The sequence below is a fragment of the Sturnira hondurensis genome, unplaced genomic scaffold, assembly GCF_014824575.4.
Source record: "Sturnira hondurensis isolate 20B ecotype Veracruz unplaced genomic scaffold, ASM1482457v3 Scaffold0005329, whole genome shotgun sequence".
Classification (NCBI taxonomy): domain Eukaryota; kingdom Metazoa; phylum Chordata; class Mammalia; order Chiroptera; family Phyllostomidae; genus Sturnira; species Sturnira hondurensis.
In genome coordinates, this window is record NW_028077960.1 from 11,987,803 (window position 1) to 12,008,797 (window position 20,995).

At 37.4% G+C, this 20,995-nt stretch overlaps 1 pseudogene; it reads right to left on the reverse strand.

Annotated features, from left to right (window-relative positions):
- Positions 1-14,652: 14,652 nt before the first annotated feature.
- On the reverse strand, positions 14,653-17,547 carry LOC118987690 (40S ribosomal protein S10-like; annotated as a pseudogene).
- Positions 17,548-20,995: the final 3,448 nt, after the last annotated feature.

The window sequence follows — 20,995 nt, forward strand, 5'->3', positions numbered from 1 at the left end:
TATGTTCTAGTTCTGTGAATCACACCATGGGTATCTTGGTAGAAATTGCATTGAATCTATAGATACTTTGGGAAGTATGGAAATTTTAATGATGTTGATTCTTCCTATCCATGACCATGGCATACAATTCTGCTTCTTTGTATCTTCTTTGATTTCTTCAGTGTCTTATAATTTTCCAAGTACATGACTTTTATATTCCTGGTTACATTTATTCTTAGGTATTTTATTCTTTCTGAAGTAAGTGTGAATGGATTGTTTCCTTAGTTTCTCTTTCTCATAGTTCATTCTTGATGTATAAAAGTGTGACTGATTTTTGAATTTTTATATTGCATCCTGTGAAGGATGCAATATAAATTGTGTCCAGATTGTTTAATTTGTTGGCATATAGGGTTTTTTTGGTAATATTATCTTTCAATTCTTTGTATTTTTTTAATGTCAGTTGTTACTTCTACATTTTCATTTCTGATTTTATTTATCTGGGTCCTCTCTCTCTCTTTTTGATGAGTCTGATTAGAGGTTTGTCAATCTTGTTTATCTTTTTGGATAAAAAAGATAAAGCAGCTTTGGAGCTTTCTTCTCTCTTGGAGCAGGGGCCCCTAGTCCCACATAGGAATCCTCAGCCCTAACAGAGAGAGACTCGAGAGGACATATAGAATCTGGGAAAACTAGGTTACACAAACATAGTGAATAATATGTCTATAATGTTGCACCAACCTGGAGAGTGCCAGATTCAATCTCCTAAAATGGTCAGGTCGCTGCACCTGGGTCTGTCAGAGGCACCCTGAGGCTGCAGCCAGCAGTCATGAAAGACATTTTGCTTTTGGGTGAGGAATATGTATAGAGAACCAGACAGTGACTCAGTCCTGTGGAAGGCTACCAGATAGAGTCTTTTTAAAAAGGACTTGAAAAGTGGTTGTGCAAAGACCCCACACACAGCTGCTCTTTCCAAAGACCAGATTGAAAGCACAGTTAATTCCCATTGAATCCAGCTGGGCAGAGAGTCCAGAGAGTTGTACAACAATGGGTTTGCTGGGCCCCATCCAGCCTGGGTAACAGGCTGGTGGCTGCACAGAACACAGAGTTCTAGATTGTGTCTCCTGCAAAGGCAGTGGGTTGGATGGAAAAGGGTTTAGTGCCACAGATTCTTTGCAGTCAGGCAGACACCCTCCCCACTGCAGAATAAAAACATCTAGGAAGGGAAAGCCATTTCCCATCCCCCTCCTCTAGGTTAATTCAGGCCAAGCTCAGGAGCCCCCAGCTGGGTGCATATCTGCAGGTAAAAAGGGGGGACCTTTCTGAACTTTGCTCAGCCATGACAAGACATGTTGGTTCCTTGGGCCTCATTCCCCTGAAACCAGCTATGTAGAGAGGAAAAGAAGAATACCCCCAAAATTGCTAAGTGAACGTAAGGCATTAAATTTATCAGACATAGAGTTCAAAGTAATGCTTATAAGGATGTTCAAGGAACTTAATGAGAACAGCAGGGAGCTTAATGGGAACTACATTAGCATGAAAAAGGATATAGAAAGTATGAATGAGAACCAAGGGGAAATGAAGAATAAAATATTCAAAATGAAGAATACACTTAAAGAAATTAAAAAGCAAGCTAGATGAAGCAGAGAATTGAATCAGTGAGTTGGAACACAAAGTAGGGAAAAAAATCCAGTAAGAATAATAAAATGAAAAAAGACTAAAAAAGAATTAGGATAGTTTAAGGATGTTTTGGGACAACATGAATGTAAAAATATTTGCATCATAGAGATACCTGAATGAGAAGTTAAGGGGCTTGGGATAGACAACCAGCTTGAAAAAATAATGACAGAAAACTTCCTTAACTCGGTGAAGGAAAAGTCACACAAGTTCAAGAAGCACAGAGGGTTTCAATCAAGATGAACCTAAAGAGGTCCACCCTAAGACACATCACAATGGTAAAATTTAAAGACGAAGAGAGAATCTTAAAGGTAGCAAAGGAGAAACAGCTAGTAACATACAAGTGAGCTCTGATAAGGTTATCAGCTCATTTCTCAACAGAAACACTACAAGACAGAGGGATGAAATAATTCAAGTAATGAAAAGCAAGGACCTGCAACCAAGGCTATTCTCTCCATGAAGGCTCTCATTCAAAATGGAAGGAGAGATAAAGAGCTTTCCAGACACACACAAAAAAAGGCTAAAAGAGTACATTTCCACCAAACCAGCATTGCAAGGGACTGCTTTAGAAGAAGAAGACATATATAGAGAGAAAGAAGAATGCAGGTACAAAGGAAAAACTTGGTGATAAATGAACACTTATTAATACTTTAACTGTAAATGGATTAAATACTCCAAACAAAAGATATAGGTTAGCTGGATGGATAAGAAAACATGACCTGCATATAGACAGTCTACAAAAGACCCATCTCAGAACAAAAGATTTGCATGGGCTGAAAATGAAGGGTTGAAAAAAATATTCCATGCAAATGGACATAAAAAAATAAGCAATACTTATTTCAGAAAAAAATAGATATCAAAACAAAAGCCATAACAAGAGATAAAGAAGGTCACTATGTAATACTTAATGAAGTAATAGAACAATATAATATAAACATATGCAGTGAATATAAGATCACCTAGTCTATGGCCATACCACCCTGAATGCACCCAATCTCATCTGAATATAAGATCACCTAAATATATAAAGGAAATTCTGGAGGACTTTAAGAGGTTGATAGCAACACAATCATTGTAGGGGATTTTAACACCCCACTGTAAACAATGGATAGATCTTCCAAACAAAAAATCAACAAGGATATTGTGGTATTGATGACCCTGTAGGTCAAAAACACCTAATTAATATTAACAGAACATCCCAAAGAAGCAAAATGTATATTCTTTTCAAATATATATGCATCATTTTAATAGACCACATGGTAGGACACAAAACAAGCCTCAACAAATTCAAGAAAATAGGAATCATATCAAGCGTCTTCTTGGATACAATGGTTTGAAACTAGAAACCAACATCAAGAAAAACAAAATTAAGAACATACAAATCATGAATGTTGAAAAACATCTTATTAAATAATGACTGGGTTAACAATGAGATCAAAGTAGAACTAAAAAAGTACATGGAAATAAATGAAAATGAACACAGAACAAACTAAAACCTATGGTGCATAGTGAAGGCAGTCCTAAGAAGGAAGTTCATAGCAACACAAGCCTACCTAAAGAAGACAGAAAAACCTCAAGTAAACAATGTAACCTACATCTACAAGAACTGAAGGAATAAAAACAAACGAAGCCCAGAGAGAGAAGATAGAAGGGAATAATTAAGATCAGAGCAGAATTAAATGATAAAGAGACTAAAAAACCAATTCAAAGGATCAATTAATCCAGGAACTGGTTCTTGAAAAAATAAACATAATTTATAAACTCTTAACCAGACTGAGCAAGAAAGAAAGAGACAGTACCTAAATAAATAAAATCAGAAATGAAAGAAGAGAAGAACTGATACCACAGAAATACAAAGAATGGAAATTACTATGAACAACTACATGCCAAGAAGTTGGATAACCTGGGAGAAATTTCTAGAGACATACAGTCTTCAAAAACTGAGACAAGAAGAGTATCATACAGTATTACTCATCATCACGGAATGCAAATTAAAACCACAATGAAATACCACCTCACATCTGACAAAATGGCTATCACTAATAAGTCAACAAACCAGAGTTAGTGAGGATATAAAGAAAAGGGAACCCTAGTGCACTTTTGGTGTGAATGTAAGCAGCCATTGTGGAAAACAATATGGAGTTTCCTCAAAAAATTAACAATGGAACTGCCTTTTGACCCAGTGATTCCACAGCTGGGAGTATACCCTGAGAATCCTGAAACACCAATTAAAAAGAACTTAGGCACTGCTCTGTCCATAGCAATGTTATTTACAATAGCCAAGAGTTGGAAACAGCCTAAGTGCCTATCAGTAGATGAGTGGGTCAAAACACTGTGATAGATTTTCACAATGGAATCCTATACAACAGAAAGAAAGAAGGAATCCTACCTTTTGGGACAGCATGATTGGAATCAGAGACTATCATGTTTTGTTCAAAGAACCAGTCAATAAAAGACAAATACCATATGATCTCACTTATAAGAGGAATCTAATGAACAATATAACTAATCAGCAAAATACAACCAGAGGCATAGAATCAGAGACTAGACTCACAAAGGTAAGAACGGAGGAGGTGGAGGGTATTGTTTGAAAGAATGTGAAGGGATTAGTCAAGGAACATATATGAAGGACTCATGGATGTGGACAACAGGATGGGGATTGACTATGGAAGTAGGGGGAGGGCTGGATGAGGGGGGCAAAGGGGGAAATAAATGGAACAACTGAAAAGCATAAAAATTAAAAAATAAGAAAATAAAATATAAAAGATATATAAAAACACAAGAATATCCTAGTATGACAGTGATATTGTCAATTTGTCCTTTTATGTCTACCAATATTTGCTTTACATACTTGTGCGCTCCAGTGTTGGGTGTATCTATGTTTACAAGTGTTATATCCTCTTGTTGGGTTGTTTCTTTTATCATTATGTAGTCCTTCTTTGTCTCTTTCTATAGCCTTTATTTTAAAGTCTGTTTTGTCAGATATAGATAGTCCTACCCCAGCTTTTCTCACTTCCATTTGCATGAAATATTTTTTCCATAAAAAATTTTTCCAAAAAAAATTTATTTTCCAAAAAAATTTATTTTCCAAAAAAATTTATTTTCCAAAAAAATTTATTTTCCAAAAAAATATTTTTTTGTCTGTGTGTATTTTTGATCCTGAGGTGTGTGTCATGTAGACAAAATTTATAGGGGTCTTGTTTTCTTGCCCATTCAACTACTGTAGGTATTTTGATTACAGCATTTAAAGCCATTTACATTTGAAATGATTATTAGCAGGTATGTATTTATTGCCATTTTATTCTTTTAACTATGTTCCTCTATTTTTCTTCTTTTTTCTTCTTCAAGCCCGCTCTTTAACATTTTTTTTTTTGTAATGCTAGTTTGGTTGTAATAAACCTCTTTAGCTTTTTCTTGTCTAAGAAGTTCTTGATTTTTAAATGATAGCTTTGGTGGGTGAAGTAGTTTTTGTTGTAGGTCCTTGCTTTTCATTACTTTGAATATTTCATGCCAATTGCTTCTGGCTTGAAATGTTTCTCTTGAGAAATTAGCTGACAGTCTAATGGGAACTCCCTTGTAGGTAACTAATTGTCTTTCTCTTGAGGCATTTAACATTCTCTTTTTGTCTTTATCCTATGCCATTTTAATTATGATGTGTCTTGGTATGGGCCTCTTTTGATCCATCTTGTTGGGGATTCTCTCTGCTTCCTGTACTTGTGCATCTTTTTCCTTTTCCAGGTTAGAAAAGTTTTGCTCATTATTTTTTCAAATACATTCTTGATCCCTTTCTGTCTCTCTCTGGTCCTCCTGGTACCCTTATAATGCAAATGTTGTTACACTCATGTCATTCCAAAGGTCCCTTAAACTAACTTCATTTTTTTAAATTCGTTTCTTTCCTGCTCTGATTGTTTTTTTCTACATTGTCTTCCAAATCCCTGATTTGATCCTCTGCTTCATTCAACCTACTTTTCATTCCTTTCAGTGTATTCTTCATTTCAGATATTTTATTTTTTTTTTCTGACTGGGCCTTTTAAAATAATTTCTATGTTCTTATTCATGCTGTTGAGCATCCTCATAACCATTACTCTGAACTATATATCTGATAAATTGCCTGCCTCCATTTTATTAGCTCTTTTCCTATGGATTCATCCTGTTCTTTTTTTTGGTAACTGTTTCTTTGTCTTCTCATTCTGGCTGCCTCTTTGTGTTTGTTTCTATGCGTTACATAGATCTGCTATGACTCCCTGTCTTTCTGGGTGGGCCTTTAGTACTAAGTGACCTGTAGTGTCCAGTGGTGCAGTTTCCCAGATAAACTGAGTGGTGCTTCAGGAGTGTCTTTGTCAGGTTATGTGGGCCCTCCTGGTGTAATCGAGTTTTGATTGCTATTCCCTCATTCACGCATAGGCTCAGCCCTCAGGCTGGCTGACAGTAAGGCTCAACTTGGTTTCACTGTGCAAGCTGCTGTGCAGGTGGTGACCACACGAGGTGGTATTAGCCTCAGCGGGACTGTTTTTTGCAAAGATTTCCCTTTATATATGTCAGTTGGGAAGTTTATGGATCCCACTCCGATGTTGTCTCAAGCTGGCTACCGGTTGTGTTTGTTTAGGGCCTCTTGGATGGTACTGTGCTCCTGGCCAATATAAGAGCTTACCTGTGACTTGCCCACAACAACCTGTTTAGAGCTACAAATGATCCACAGTTTGTGGCTGCCTCTGGTGGGCCTGAATGCCTGCAGGAAAGAACAAGCTGCAAACCAAGGCTGGCTCTTACTAGCACTTGGCCCAGGGACTGTTCAACAAAGGTCTCGAGTCACTTTGAGATCTACCTCTGCCTGCTGGTTGCCTGTTAGGTTCAGACACTGAAAGAGCCTCAGGATGTACCCCTCATCAGGGTGTTAGCTACACAGGTTGGGCTGAGAGGTATTCCAGAGGCTGGAGCTATTGCTTCTTCCTAGGCTGATGCACAAGGAGGTGAGAGCTCCACCCAAGAAAGATGGCATCTGTGGCATGGGAGAATGACTCAGTACAGGGATCCTGGCGGCTGTCCCTTCAGCTTCCTCTCCAGAGCCACAAACCTCAGACTCTTTATGCCCTTACTCTGCCAGAGCCCACAGTGATTGAGTGTGAATGAAATTTTGTGCATTTTTCCTTTAAGAGGGCGCTTGTGTCTCTAGCAGAGTCCTGCTTTTTTCTAATAGACAGAAATCCCTCTGATTTTCGCAGCCAGACGTTGGGTGGTGCCTCTATTTGGTTCTGGTACACTAGACTGGGGATCCTGGCTTGGGGTTTAGACCCCACACTTTTCAGGGGGTAATCCCACAGCTGCCACCCATGGGAGCCTGGCCAGGCCTTTTGTGTGTCTCTGCCTTTCCTACCAATCTCGATTTGGTTTCTTCTATAAATCCTTGGTTATAAGACTTTTCTTCAGCTAGTCTTCAGTTAGTCATTCAGGATGATTTTTTTATAGTTTAGGAGCAGTTCCAGATTGGTTCTGGGAGGAGGTGAGCATAGCTTCTACCTACTCACTGCTGTTTTGGATCTCTCACACATCCTTGTTGAAATTGATGTGGTAGTTACTTAGTGTTCAAATGAGCTTTCAGAAATGGACTCTAATGTGAATCAGACAAAATTAAATGTTGAACATTCCAGGTTAAAATTTCAAAGTAGTTTGGAATGTAAAGTCACTTCAGGAAATTTTGTTTTAGGTGGACTTCATACCTGTGTGTGTGCGTGTGTGTGTGTGTGTGTGTGTATGTGTGTGTGCGTATAAATTATGATGGATTTTGACTGGCAATAGGGCTTTCCTTAGAGAAAGTACCATAACAAGTGATGCTGGTCCACCATCACCTGATTGATTTCTGTCTTTCTGTTGTGGATTCTGCTGGTGAATTGCCACCAATATAATTAAGAAATGGAAAGAGTGAAAGTTTTAAGAGTTTTAAGAGTGAAAGTTGCAGACACGTAAGGTTTTTCTATATATTTTTTCACCCACCTAGTCTCTTTATTTCTCTTTCACTCCTTCCACAGCATGGGCTCTCTAGCCTGTTTTGCCTTGCTTCTTCTCACCTGTACATTGTTAAGTACATATGTAACAGTGGTTCTAAGTGGCTTTTGAGTCAATTGTTAAATTTTCAGGAATTTTGTGAAGCTATTGTCAAACACAACCATTATTAAAATTAAATTATATAAACTTACAATTAATTTATATTGAGACAAAATTTATATTGAGACAAAAGTATTAAGTACTCAAAATTCACTACTTCTTTTTTTTTTAACTGCTTTAAACCATTATCTCTGCTCTTGAGATTTTATACATCAATTGTTTTGTGGAAGAGACACTATGGTACATCTCTTCTGAACTTGGTCCTGAGTGGTGCTAAATTGGTAGTTTGAAATTGGCCCAGTGGGCTCTCTACACCATAGAAATCAGCAAATTGTGAAAATTATGACTTGATTTAGTGTCTTGTCTGTTGTTTTACATTTTAAAAGTGATGCAAAATATGTTAAATGCTGATTAAAGAAAGTGTATCATGCCAATAGGTATTAAATTGTGAATAGCATAACAAACATGACAAACTTTCATCTAGTAGTCAAAACCTGAACTATTTTCCAAGTTAGCCAAGAAGTCCTTCACATTGTTGATGGGTGAGTAAAGGTCTTGCGTAGTCTATTTTTATTTCACTTTAGTCTTATTCCTTAACATAAGCAAAATTATCATCACCTTTTGTGGCACCCTACACTCATTTATTAATGATATGATTGACTTCTTGATTGAATTGGATAATAATAAAGTATATATTCATATTCTCATTTTCTGATACTTTTGTTGGACATAGAATTATGAAAATTGATAATGGATTTTTCAAAAAACATCAAGTCACACTGAAGTTATAAGCACATGGAATTTATAATAAATAATATTTCATATTTTGTTATTATTTGTAAATTATATATTATATATCTTTTATATCAGCAAAATTTATAATAAGCACTCACATACATACACACATACATACATTACACATCTTTACCAGAGATCTGATGATTAAACATTTACCAGCTCATCACTGCATATATTCCTTGGTGGGATTGGAAAAGTCATTTAGTTCAAATTTTCTGCACTTAGATATTGGCTGGAAGGAAATTTAAAATAGCCCAACCAGTTATATTTTATGCTAAGGTGGATAGGCAGCTGCTAATATGTGATTTCCCTTTTAAAATTTTTATTTTCATTGCCAATGTATTAAATTATAGTATTAGAGATTTATTACTTTGGGTTCTGATGCTTTTTGATCTTCTAAGTAGTAATTTTTAAATGGAAATGTATGTTTTGGGAATACCAGTTAAAATATACTTTTATGGTAGGTATATATTTCATGCTGACTTCTACACACACCTGCTAAATCATTACTGTAGGTAGTGTGGTCCAAAGAAACAGTGTTTTTAATGTGTACTAAACCAGGATTTGGGATTCACTATTTGAACCTTGAGTTAAATATAAATAGCCCAGAGAAGCAAAAATGTAATTCAGCACTGCCATAGCTAGACAAGACTAGCAGATAGCAGACATCAAGGCCTGGTGGACATAGCCCTTCTCCCCTACCTCCCTCAGGCCCCTGAAGCTGAGTGGATAATGAATCCTGGTAGGAGGCATGCCAAGCACAGCCAAGCTAGTTGTAAAAGGAAATTCTCCGGATAGTCACATTTAACTACCTGGGAAAATATTAGAAAGAAGTCTTCCCTATTCCTTATTGCTCAGGCAGGGACTATGCTGTGTCTTCAAGTGCAGTGTTGTGAAAATCAGAGATTGTTCATCCGTTTTGTGTCGGCCAGGTATATGACTTCCTAGCATGCATGCCCATCTGTCCAACAATAAAACCTTTAATTTTCCATTCCTGTAGTTTTTATAGAACTATTGGCAGAAAATGAAATGATCATGATTCCGTATGTATGGTTGGTCATTCTGAATCCATAGTGCTCTTTTCTGAGACTGCTACGGGGTCCTCTAGGGGCTTATCAGGTGTCTGATCTAAACTGATGAGCACAGTCACTCTCTTTCTAACCTGACACATCCAGTTTGTCTGGAAATCAGCAGGCTTTCCTCCAACCATCCAATTAACACCTCATTGCTCGTATTCCAAGGAGAAGGTGAAGGTTGCTAAAACTACCCGGTAGGACGCTTATCTAACTTTTCCTTTTTAGACATGGGCTTGGAGTTGTAAAGAAAAGTTTGTACTAAAAAATCTGCTAAGTAATGTGTAAGTGGTTCAAATATATATATGTCACATTTCATGAGTGGCTGGGCAAGTGTAATTAAATGATTTTAAGGATAGAAACTAATATAAAATTCTAGTTCCATGTGACTATCTCTTTTCTTACCACCCCAAAGTAAAACTGGATACATACATTTTAACTTTAAATTTTTAGTTATGTGTTTGATATAAGTTATTTTAGTTAAATCGTTTGTTTATTTATTTATTTATTTATTTTAGTTCATGGACTCTCAAACCATAGAGAGGGTAAATGTTCAGTCAAACTATTTTGTGTATAGGATTGCCATAGCATTGGGAAATATAGATAGTATTATTTTAATGTGTATTGTAATATGACAACAATAAACTATTTATTTTGTATTTATATTTCCAGACTTGGTGGTCATCCCTTATAACTCTGAGTAAGCAATATGTCAGGTCTGGTTATGCCCCAAAACAAGGAGAGGGTGTTTTCCCCATCTCAGCACAGCTGACATTCCGTTGGGGCAGGTAAAAGCTTTCTGTGTATGCGCTAGAGTCATGTCATGTGTGGGTTTAATTTAGGCAGATTGATCAAGAGAAAGCAGGGGAAGAAAGTGAGAGCAGAGAGAAATTTAAACAACAGGGGTGATTTCACCATTCTACTCAGGATGTCTGTGACCCATAGTGAGTGTGAGAGGGGAGGTGTTAATCTGCTGTTTTTCTTCAGGTGTTCTCAGTTCTTTCATGCATCTCACAGCACGGAATTGTGATCACGGTGTTTAATGGTAATGATTTATTCATACAATTTGGATACCAAACATAAGCTAACTCTTTCATCTGGTGTTAAACCAAAAAGAATAAGGTCATCTACCCCTGGAAGGAAAACTGTGATAAATTTACTAAAAGATGGTGTATTAGTCTCCATTGCTGGTCTCCCAGGAGACTTTTAAACATAATTTTGACCATATTCAACTTTTGTCTATTGAATTAGAAGAGCATAAAACCTAGCTAGGAGGAGGGAAGTCCACTGTGGCTATTTTGCTTTTTACTACATAGCTGTAGATTACAGTTAAAAATGAAGACAGTTTTTAATCACTAGTCTCAGAAATCCTAGACAAATAGAATTTCTTGGTGGAATTGTCTTTGTGTCACTGTCAGAAAAACAGAATTTCTGAGAAAAATAAATTATTTTCCTGTGTTGAGCAAAAGTAGGAAAAGATGGATTGTAGAGAGAATAGTGAACACCAGGGTCTACTGGGGTATTAGAAGTATAAAGCAGAGGATTGAAAAATAAACTTTAAAAATAGAGAAGCAGAAAAAGAAAGAGACAGATAAAAGAGAGCGTGGGGTCTTAAATACCATGAGAGGTGTTTAGCAGGAGAGGCAGAATCACAGATATGGTGATTGCAATGTCTGAGCACTGAGCTTGGTGCAATGGGAGTATGTGGTACCTTTTAAAATACAACTGTGTACAGTTCAGGTCAGTACCAACTCAGTAGAGTAGAGAATGTAAAATGTTGTATGACAGAATAAAGGCAGACAGAGAGACAAATTGACCTATTGACCTAATGTAATTTGACTAGAAAAATTAACAGTGGAAGTAAACTCAGATTTTGTTTGGTTACTTATAGATATAGATGCTTTTATTTTTATAACTAGTGTGGGGTGTTTTATTAAAGTGTCTTATAAACTTTAATTATATACTAACCTATGCCTTAATATGTTCAGTGTCCTATCTTTATTTCTTAGTGTTTGTATTCTGTAGCTACTCCATAATTTTTTTTTTTACCCTAAGAACTCATATTGTATTCCCTTGAACTCATATTCTCCCTTGGTTTGCAAGTGCTCTGAGACCAGATGGAGGGTGGATTAGTGGGTTCATGGGATAGAAGACCAAAGTGGGAAGAAAAAAGACATGAAGGTGATCATATAGTTTGCGCTGTATTGTGGTTGCAATGGGTTACCACCAACTGAGTGACCATATGATTAGTACCATTCACTCTGCTTTGTATATATTAAGTGTAAACAGGAAAGGAGTCACACAAACTCATAGAGGGATTTTAAGTAGGAGAGTAACATGGGTTGATTTACACTTTAAAAGCTTCCTCCTGTTATGGACAAACAGATTGTGGGAGAAAACAATGGAAGCAAGGAACCAGTTATGCCACTGAAGTTATGCAGGTCAGAGACTAGCGCAGTCGAGATCAGGGTGGACACAGTGGAGATGGAAAGAAGTAAGCACATTGGTGTTCTTTAGAGGTAAAGCTTTATAATATCCAAACGATATCTTTATTTGCTTTAAAGCTATTTTTAATGATAGAATAGACTTTCATATACTATTATTATCAAACCAATCTGTCAAAGTTGTTGTTAGCATTTTCAGAGGTGGTGTATATAAATTTTCACTATAAATGAGTAAACTTTTAAGTAAATCTTGAAGAGGCTATGTGGGCATTGGCGATAGTAGAAAGAGCACATACTTGAGCAATCAGAAAAACCTGGTTTCTCATCCCTGTTTTACCACTTATTGACTTAGACCTATGCATATCAATGATCTATTGCCCTTACTAGTTACCCCACAATTTAGCAGCTTAAACACAAATATTTATGCTCTTCTGCCATTTCTGAAAGTAAGGAATTTCAGACAGGTTTAGCCAGGTAGCTGTGGCTCAGGGCCTCCCATGAGGTGTGTTTAAGATACTGACCCATGCTGCCGTCACCCAAAGGGTTGGCTGTAGCTGGAAGAAGTGCTTCCAAGCTGAATGAGGGGTTCCTCAGTTCCTAGCTTCACACAGTTTACCATAGCTTTATGTTATGAACTAAATGTTTGTGTCTCTCAAAATTCTGCATTGGCGCTTTAATCTCCAATATGACGTGTTTGGAGATAGGGCCTGGTAGAAGGTGATAAAGATTAAATGAGGTCATAAGGGTGGGGCCCTAATCTGATAAGGCTGCTGCCCTTATAAAGAGGGTAAGAGACAACAAAGCTCTACCTTTCCACCAAGTGAGGACACAGTGAGAAGTAAGCCCTCTGTGAGTCAGAAAGAGAGCTCTCGTTGAGTTCTGAATCACATGGTACCTTGACCTTGTACTTCCTGACCTCCAAAACTGTGAGAAATCAATTTCTGTTGTTTAAGCTGCCTAGTCTGTGTCATTTTGTTATGGGAGCTCAAATTGACTAGTACAGGCTGCTTGAATATTCTCAAGTCATGGCAGCTAGTCTGCCCAAAGGTGAGCCTTCCAAGTCTCAGTGTCTTTGATGACATAGTCTCAGAAATCACGAAGCAAAACTTTGGCTGTATACTAAGTCACTAAGTCCAACCTACACTCAAGAGGATGAGAATTAATTTCCACTTTTGCAAAAAAATTGTGAATCAAATATTTAGATTCATATTTACAATCATATTTTAGAATCACCACAAGGCCTTTAGGTAGGCTTCTTTTTTTTCCTTTTATGAAGTGAGCCCAATAGTAAAGCACATAGGAAATATTAAATTATGTACATTGTGTATTATCTTGTGATTGGATAGGTGGCTTCTCAGTAAATGTTTCCTTCCTTGATAGTTTAGAGATAATCTGGAAGCTAAGAGATGAAAAGTAGGATAGTGCAGTTTTTTTGTCTGACTTCTAAATATGTGTTTTATACTTCCGATATTCATGATACCATTTTTTCCATCAAGTGAACACATCTTAAACCCTAGTTATCTAATCAAATTAAGCACATAAATTAGTGACTATCTTCTTTTTTCTCTCTGAGATGAAAATAAAACCTCTCTTAGGAATTTTCTGAATGTAGAAACTATTATACATGTCAGTGATGTATTTTCTTAATTTTCTATATATAAACATTTTAAAGAATACAAATTTAAATTAAAATAATGTATCTTTAATGCAAGTAAGTGGAGATTAGTACTATCTAAAAATAGAAAATAAATTCATAATTAAAACAGCATTTCCAACTGTAGGCTTATTATTTTAGCATGTTTCCAGCTGTGGGTGACCACATAACTTTAGACAGAATCCCATAGCAGTATGCATGGACTAACTTTCTTAATGTGCATTCATTTTTGCATAAACTCAGTAAAAATCTGTACCAATCAGGATATGATTAGAACCTATCATCTTGCAAAATCTAACTATATTGAAGTAAGATTCAGGAAGAAGCTTGGACTTTGACCAAATTGTTTTTTGTTTTTACTGATTAAGGCTATTTATTGTCTGAGCTGTGTAATTTGGATGAGATGATGGTAAATGCCGTGTGAAGTGGCACAATGATCATAGCAGGAGGTCATTGTGCTGATTTTTTTTGAAGGTCAGCATTTATTGTGTGAAGTAAACACTTAAAAAGTTGGAATGACAGAAATAACCGAGTATCATTTATTTCAATGTGTGACATAATTATTTCATTTTTTAGTAAACACTTTAAAAAATCTAGTGTAGAACAATGCAAATTAGACCCCTGATTTGGTCAAGGTTTCTCTTGCCCATCATCTCAGAAGTCAAGTCAGGGCTGAACAGATATGGCTATCGATATTTGGGCCACATTAATTAGCAAATATATAAGTTTAATGCATAAATAAATAGAACCTCAGTGAGAGAAGAGAGATAATTTGGTTTTGATAACCTGCAAGGTTAAAGAAAATCATAGTTTCACTTTAGAAGTATTATATGGATTTGTCTTATCAGAGTACAGAGCCAATGCCTTAGTGACTCTGACTGATTTTTTTTCTGACGGCAAGTTTATGCAACACAAAATAATTCCTCCAACTTTACCAAGGTGGTTGGCCATGTCCATGACCAAATTCTCTTCTACACTGGAATTCAGTTGGTGATCCAGCCCTGGACTTGGCTGCTTTCTTGTCGGCACCAGGGGGAACAGCACTCCATTTGTACGTGTCGCTGTCGGCTTTCCCTCAGTGTGAGTCTTGAAGGTTGTTCGCTCTCTGGACCTTTGTACCTTGGTCTACCAGTCTCAGGCTGATGGCAGCGTAAAGTGAAGGGCATGATCTCAGGGGTTAGGTGAAATAATCATGGAGGTACTGGATGCCCTGGATGGTAAGGTACCAGTAGAAATATCTCCAGGCAAATTCTTCCCTCATTTAGCCTCATGATTTGAGAGATTGCATGGCCTTCATGACATGATTAGATGCGCATTCTTGTCTCACAGCTCAGGGTGTTTAGACATGTGCACATCCCTCTTGGCCACCACGACTTCCTCCTTAAAGGAGTTCATAAATGGCAGTCTGGTTCTTCTTGGGCACCAACGTCCTACCAAGCAAGGGCTTCATCCTCTCCTTGTAGGCCCCCACCATCAGGATGCCAGTCTTTGCCAATAGTTCTCCAAGTTGTGCCTCTAGCCCCTCAAGTTGCTCAGAAGTGGGTGTGTGGACAGCCGAGGAGCACCCACAGCCCAATGCCTGAGAAGCACAGACACTACGAGAGGGCCAGGACGTGACTTCAACTGATTCTTCATATTAATCTCCATGTGGGCAGGGTTTCTATGCTCATTTAATTCCTAAGTGTGATATTATTATGTGTGGTTTCCAATACAAGTGGTGATTTGATGGGGAGTTTTACCTAAGCTACTACCTACATATGTCCTGTTTTGTTCTTACCTTGCTCCAGAGATCCTAACTTATATACAACAACCTCTCGTTTATCTCCAATAGGGTATCCCACAGTATATTTAAACTCAACATTTCCGAAACAAACTCTTCATTTTGTCCTCCAAACCTTTTCCTGCCCCTCAGTCTTTTAATCCAGGGAAGCCCCTGCCATCATTGACGTCTCATGAAGGAAACCTAAGTATCTTGCTTGACTTTTCCTCCTCTGTTACTCCCCTTCCCCCCTTTCTCTATTTCCTCCACATGCATATTTATTTTATCTCCCAAATGTCTTCTAGTCTCTCTCCTCTGCTCCCACCTCTGGCTACCACTAGAGTTAGGCTCTTATTATTTCTTTTCACTGCTCATCTGGTTTCTCATCTTACCTTGCTCCAATTTTTTCCTGTAATATGGTCAGAGCAATATTTTAAAATACAGATCTGATCATCCAACTCTTATCCATAAAATCTTCAGTGGCATCTCAGCTTAAAATCCAGTCTTCAGTATGGTATATAAGTTATTGAAACTCTGGGTTATGCTCGTCCACTTCTGTGATTTATTCCCTTCATTTAATTGTAAGTACCTAATCCTCTAGATATATTGCTACATGTGCTTCCATGCCTTGGCACTTGTAGTTTCTTTATTATCTTATTCATAGGTTGTTGGTCTGCCAAACTTCTACCCAGCTACTGAGCTAAACTTCAAGATATAGCTCAGAGGTCACTTCGTGTGAGGACATCCTAGATTCCACCAAGCAGAGTTAAATCTCCCTTCTGAGTTCCCACTGTGCCTTGTGTTTGTTTCTGCTAGGGTATTTATCAAATTGGGTAAAAATTAGTCAGCTACCTGCTTGTTTTGTCCATAGATGCTTGAATCCTTGAGAGGAGGGACTATATGTTTCTTATCTTTATATTACCAGTGCCTAGCAAGGAACTTCAAAGATAACAGAAAATTGACAAATGCTCATTAAATAAATGAGTAAATCAGAGTGTCTTAGCACATCCATAGCAGTACTACATGGAAAAATGTTTCTTCAGAAGTGAGACATTCATCAGAAGACCACTTGTTATACCCACTTTTAATAAAAACAGACTTGCAAATTTATCACTGTTGAAACTATGATGAAGAAACTTAGAATCATTACATTTACTTACAATGAACTTTGGTTATCTGGCACCCTTTCAAACATCTGAGTGGCACTGAATCCAAAAGTCAGAAGTATTAAAAATGAGAGTTTTTATTTGGAGAAGTATTCCAAACTCACTTGTTCAATGTGCAAAGACAACGAAAACCACAACACGATGATGTTTAGTTCATTCTCTGTATAAACAGAAGGTGAGAAGGGCTATAGAGGGTAGGGATGTTAGTAAAAGGCAGACTTCCTGTGTGAAATCTGAGAGTCTCAGTAAGTCACAGGTGATAGAAAAAAGAGATGAGAGAGAGGCAGAGATTAGAAGCAAAGGTGATGATAACAAGGACATTGTCAGGGATTTTGTACAATTCACTCTGGCAGTCTTAGAAGAAATCCCAAAACAAGAAATCCAAAGTTAGAACAGGCTTTCTGTGTGTGGATGTGTGTGCCTGTGTTTATGTGTGTGCCTTCCTACACCTTACAGGTTTAGAAGTTTCAATTCTTAAAATAGGTTCCAGGAAGCTAGTGTTTCTAGAATGATGCATTGGTAGATAATGCTGGATAATGGACGGTAATGGAGATTTTAACATGGCAGTTTTTTATGGACAGGAACTGTGTTTTAAAACCCAGTTTGGTATTCTTTGCTATGTGTAGAAGTCTGAGTGTGTTACATGTCATTGAGTTGCTCTGACGCCTGACTCCAGTTGCTCTGATCTTACGAATGAGTGACGCGACCACAATATCCTGTCCTCGGCAGCCTTGCTCCGCTCGGGAGACACGTGCCTGTGCTTTTCATCTTTTCCAAAGATCCCGTCCTCTTCATGATGTGCCTGCATGAGGGCAGCTTCATTTTTGTCACAGTGAAGTTTTGTTATTTTTGCCTCCAGTGATGTTTTAGGACGAGTTTGCTCTAGGACCCACTTCTCCATCGTTCTGGCAGTCCATGGTATCCCTAGAGTTCTCTTTCAATTCTGTGTTTCAAACAAACCAGTTCTTTTCTCATCCGCTTTTTCCACTGTCCAAGTGCTTCCTCTGTACACACTGGTAAGGAATATGAGGCTGTGGATAATCTTAGCCTGGGTCTCCAGGGAGACATCTTTGCTATTGGTGATCTTTCCTAAATCTTCCATTGCTGCCTTTCTGAGTCTCAGACTTTTCTTGACTTGCTTGGCTGCAGTCTTTATTTGAACTGATGTCTGAACTAAGGTTAGCAAACTCTTTAACAGTTTTGATGTCTGCACTGTTTATAAGTCGTGCATGTCTTTTCCAGTCATGATTTTTGTCACTTTGATGTCCAAATGGAGTCCTGCTTTGGCACTTTGTTCTTTCAGTTTCACCAGACGTCGTTTAAAATCATCGCTACTTCCAGCCATTAAGATGGTGCCATCTGCATATCTTAATTGATATCTTATGACAATTTTTACTCTTTGTTTCTCTGGGTTTGTCCCTGGGCTTCACAGATGTTCTGCATACAGATTAAACAGATAGGAGGATAAATGTACTCTTGTTTGACACCTTCGCCTTTGTATGGTGCCTTGTCTGACACTTTTGATGTAAAAAGTAAAGAAAAATCAAGACCCAGGACAGAAGGAACTAAGAATTATTAAAGACAGGTTTAGAGTCCAGAGTTAAAGGTGACGAAAACAGGGGTAGCATCCTGAATGTAGTTTCAATGACTAATTATAGAAGCAAATCCTATGATTCTAGAAATTTTGTGATTTTCAATCTAAGGAGATAGAAGAGAAGAACCAAGATGATAAAAGAACAGATCTCTACCAGAAAAGTCAAAATAAAAGGAAAATTCAAACCTAGATTAGAATGCTGAACAACCAAGAAGGAAGCAGCTTATCTGACCAGGAGAAAACAAAGGGACAATGGCCACAGTATACTGAAAATCTATATAGAAGAGGCAAAAATAATAAAGATACCTTTGAAGATGGCTCCTATGAGAAATAACCTGTAAATCTTGAAAGTGAAGTGAAAGCTACCCTGAACATATTGGGAAGATACGTCCCACGTGAGTATTTTCTTGACTGAGTCATGGAACCCAGTGGCTCCTACGGAATGTCTGTTTTCAGATCTTATTTTGTCTAATGTGTCTTTTAAATCAGTAGTTCTCAGCTGAGATACTTTGGCCTGACTGTAAGATAAATTATGAACAGGCTGTCTTAGTGTTTGGGCTATTATAACACAAATACTATGGCGTATATGACAAACATTTATTTCCCACAGTTCTGGAGGCTGGGAAGTCTGAGATCAAGGTGCCAGTAAGTTCGCATTTGCTGAGGTCCCACTTCCTGGTTCCTACACGGCTGACTTCTCTCACTGTGTCCTCACATGATGGAAGGTGCAAAGGAGCCCTCTGGGTTCCCTTTATAGGGATACCTAGTCCCTTCCCAGATGCCCTGTTATCACCCTGGGGTTAAAATTTCAACATATGAATTTTGGGAGGGGTACAAACATTTAGTCTATAATAGAGGCAAAGTTTATTTTTAGCACTTTTAGCCTTTCTGGTGCTTCTGGTCACTGGGGCCAAAGCTTCACATTTTCTTTTATAAAACTTTTAAAATTTGATTTTAGAGAGAGAGGGGAAAAGGGATGGAGAAAGAGAGAGAGAAAGAAACCATCAATTTGTTGTTCCACTTATAAATGCACTTTCTGGTTGCTTCTTGTATGTGCCCTGACTGGAGATCGAACTTGCCACTATGGTGTATTAGGATCAGGCTCTAACCAACTGAACTACCTGGCCAGGGTGCTTCTCAACATTTTTATTAAAACCCACCTACCAAGTTTAAGTCGCTGGAGGGACTTCCATTCACCACTGTCTTTCTGCGTCTCTCCTCAGTGGGGCTGTACTGTGGCAGCAATATTTTTTTCAGCAAAAATTACACTTCCTGAGTTGCCAAGAAGTTTTTTGAGGATCAGAGTTTATATTTTCCTCTTAAGAAGAATGTGTTTTTTAAAAACTTGAAAATTTTTAGAGATTTTTTAAAATAAATGCCCCATTCTTTCTCAAATGGTTTTATAAACAGTCATGTTTCCCTCAGTTATGATTATGAAAGTATTACATTGCTTCTACTTATAGGCAAAGAAAATGGTCAGTAGTTTCAGTTTGGAACTCTTTAAAAAGATTTTGTTTAACAATTAGTATGTGATAAAGAGCTTTCAAGCAAAAGTTAAATTTCAATCTCTAAAGCAATTAGTGTATAATAGACATTTTAAACAAAAAATTAAATTTGCAAAACAAGGTTAGCAAGCCTCTTGATTCACCAGCTACCTGAATATTCAAGTATCATTTACTAAAGTATGTAATGTTTCTTTTATCTTTAGAAGTTCTTTAAAAACAACAAACCATGCATGCAATGTAGTTGAAAATCCATAAATTCAAACTATGTAACTTCATGAACAGGGTAACTTTATTACTGTTTAGATCTAGTGTTATATAAGTGTACTCTTAAAACCTATATGATCCTATTAACCAATGTCACCCCAATAAATTTAATGGAAAAAATAATTTGTGCCTGATTATATTACCTTAGTAGTAAGAAAAGGAGAGCCAGTGTCAGAATATTGTTATGATTGTCTCTCTTTTCATATGAGAGTCACATTCAAAATGTTTAGATAAAGAAAGTGAATATTCCTGGTTTCATTGTACTCTAAATTAGAGGTCATTTGGTACATGTTACCATGATGAGTCTTAATTCTGTCGTTATTAAACTTTGCCTTCCTAAGCAAGACAGCATTGAGTTAACCATGATTCTCTGAATTGATCTGAGGAGTCAACAATCTGAAGAGGGGAACAACCTCGTCTGGGAAAGCTGGGGGCCTTGGGGGAGCTGGAAGGAGGCGGGAGGGAGGAGAATACTGTAAGAGGACCCAGCCACGCTCAGGAGATGTGACCACTCTGAGCTCCTTTTTAAATCTGACAAATGAGAGTCTGAGACTGATACTGGACTCCACTCTTAGAACTTTCTTCTTGTTATTAAAAAAAGGTTTTTGACTACTCTTAAATTTCACAGGTACATTTCTTTTAAGTTTTTACTACGCAAAATGTGGCCTGTGTACCAGCAACAATGGTGTCATTTGGATGCTTGTTAGGAATTACAGAATCTGCCATCATTGAAATCAGCATTTGCAATTTAACATGATCTCCAGGTGAACTGAATGCATATTAATGTTTGAGAAGCACTGGTCTGTCTGTCTCCTTTTCCCTCATATTTTCGTTTTCATTTTTTTCAGTTGTATCTTCTAGCTCTTCTAGTGGGTTAAAAATTTTAGCAAACACATTTTAGCTTCCCAAGGCAATTTTTAAAATTCACTGAATGCTCCATTGACATAAAAAAACTATTCTAATCTGTCAAAAAAGATATAATTTAC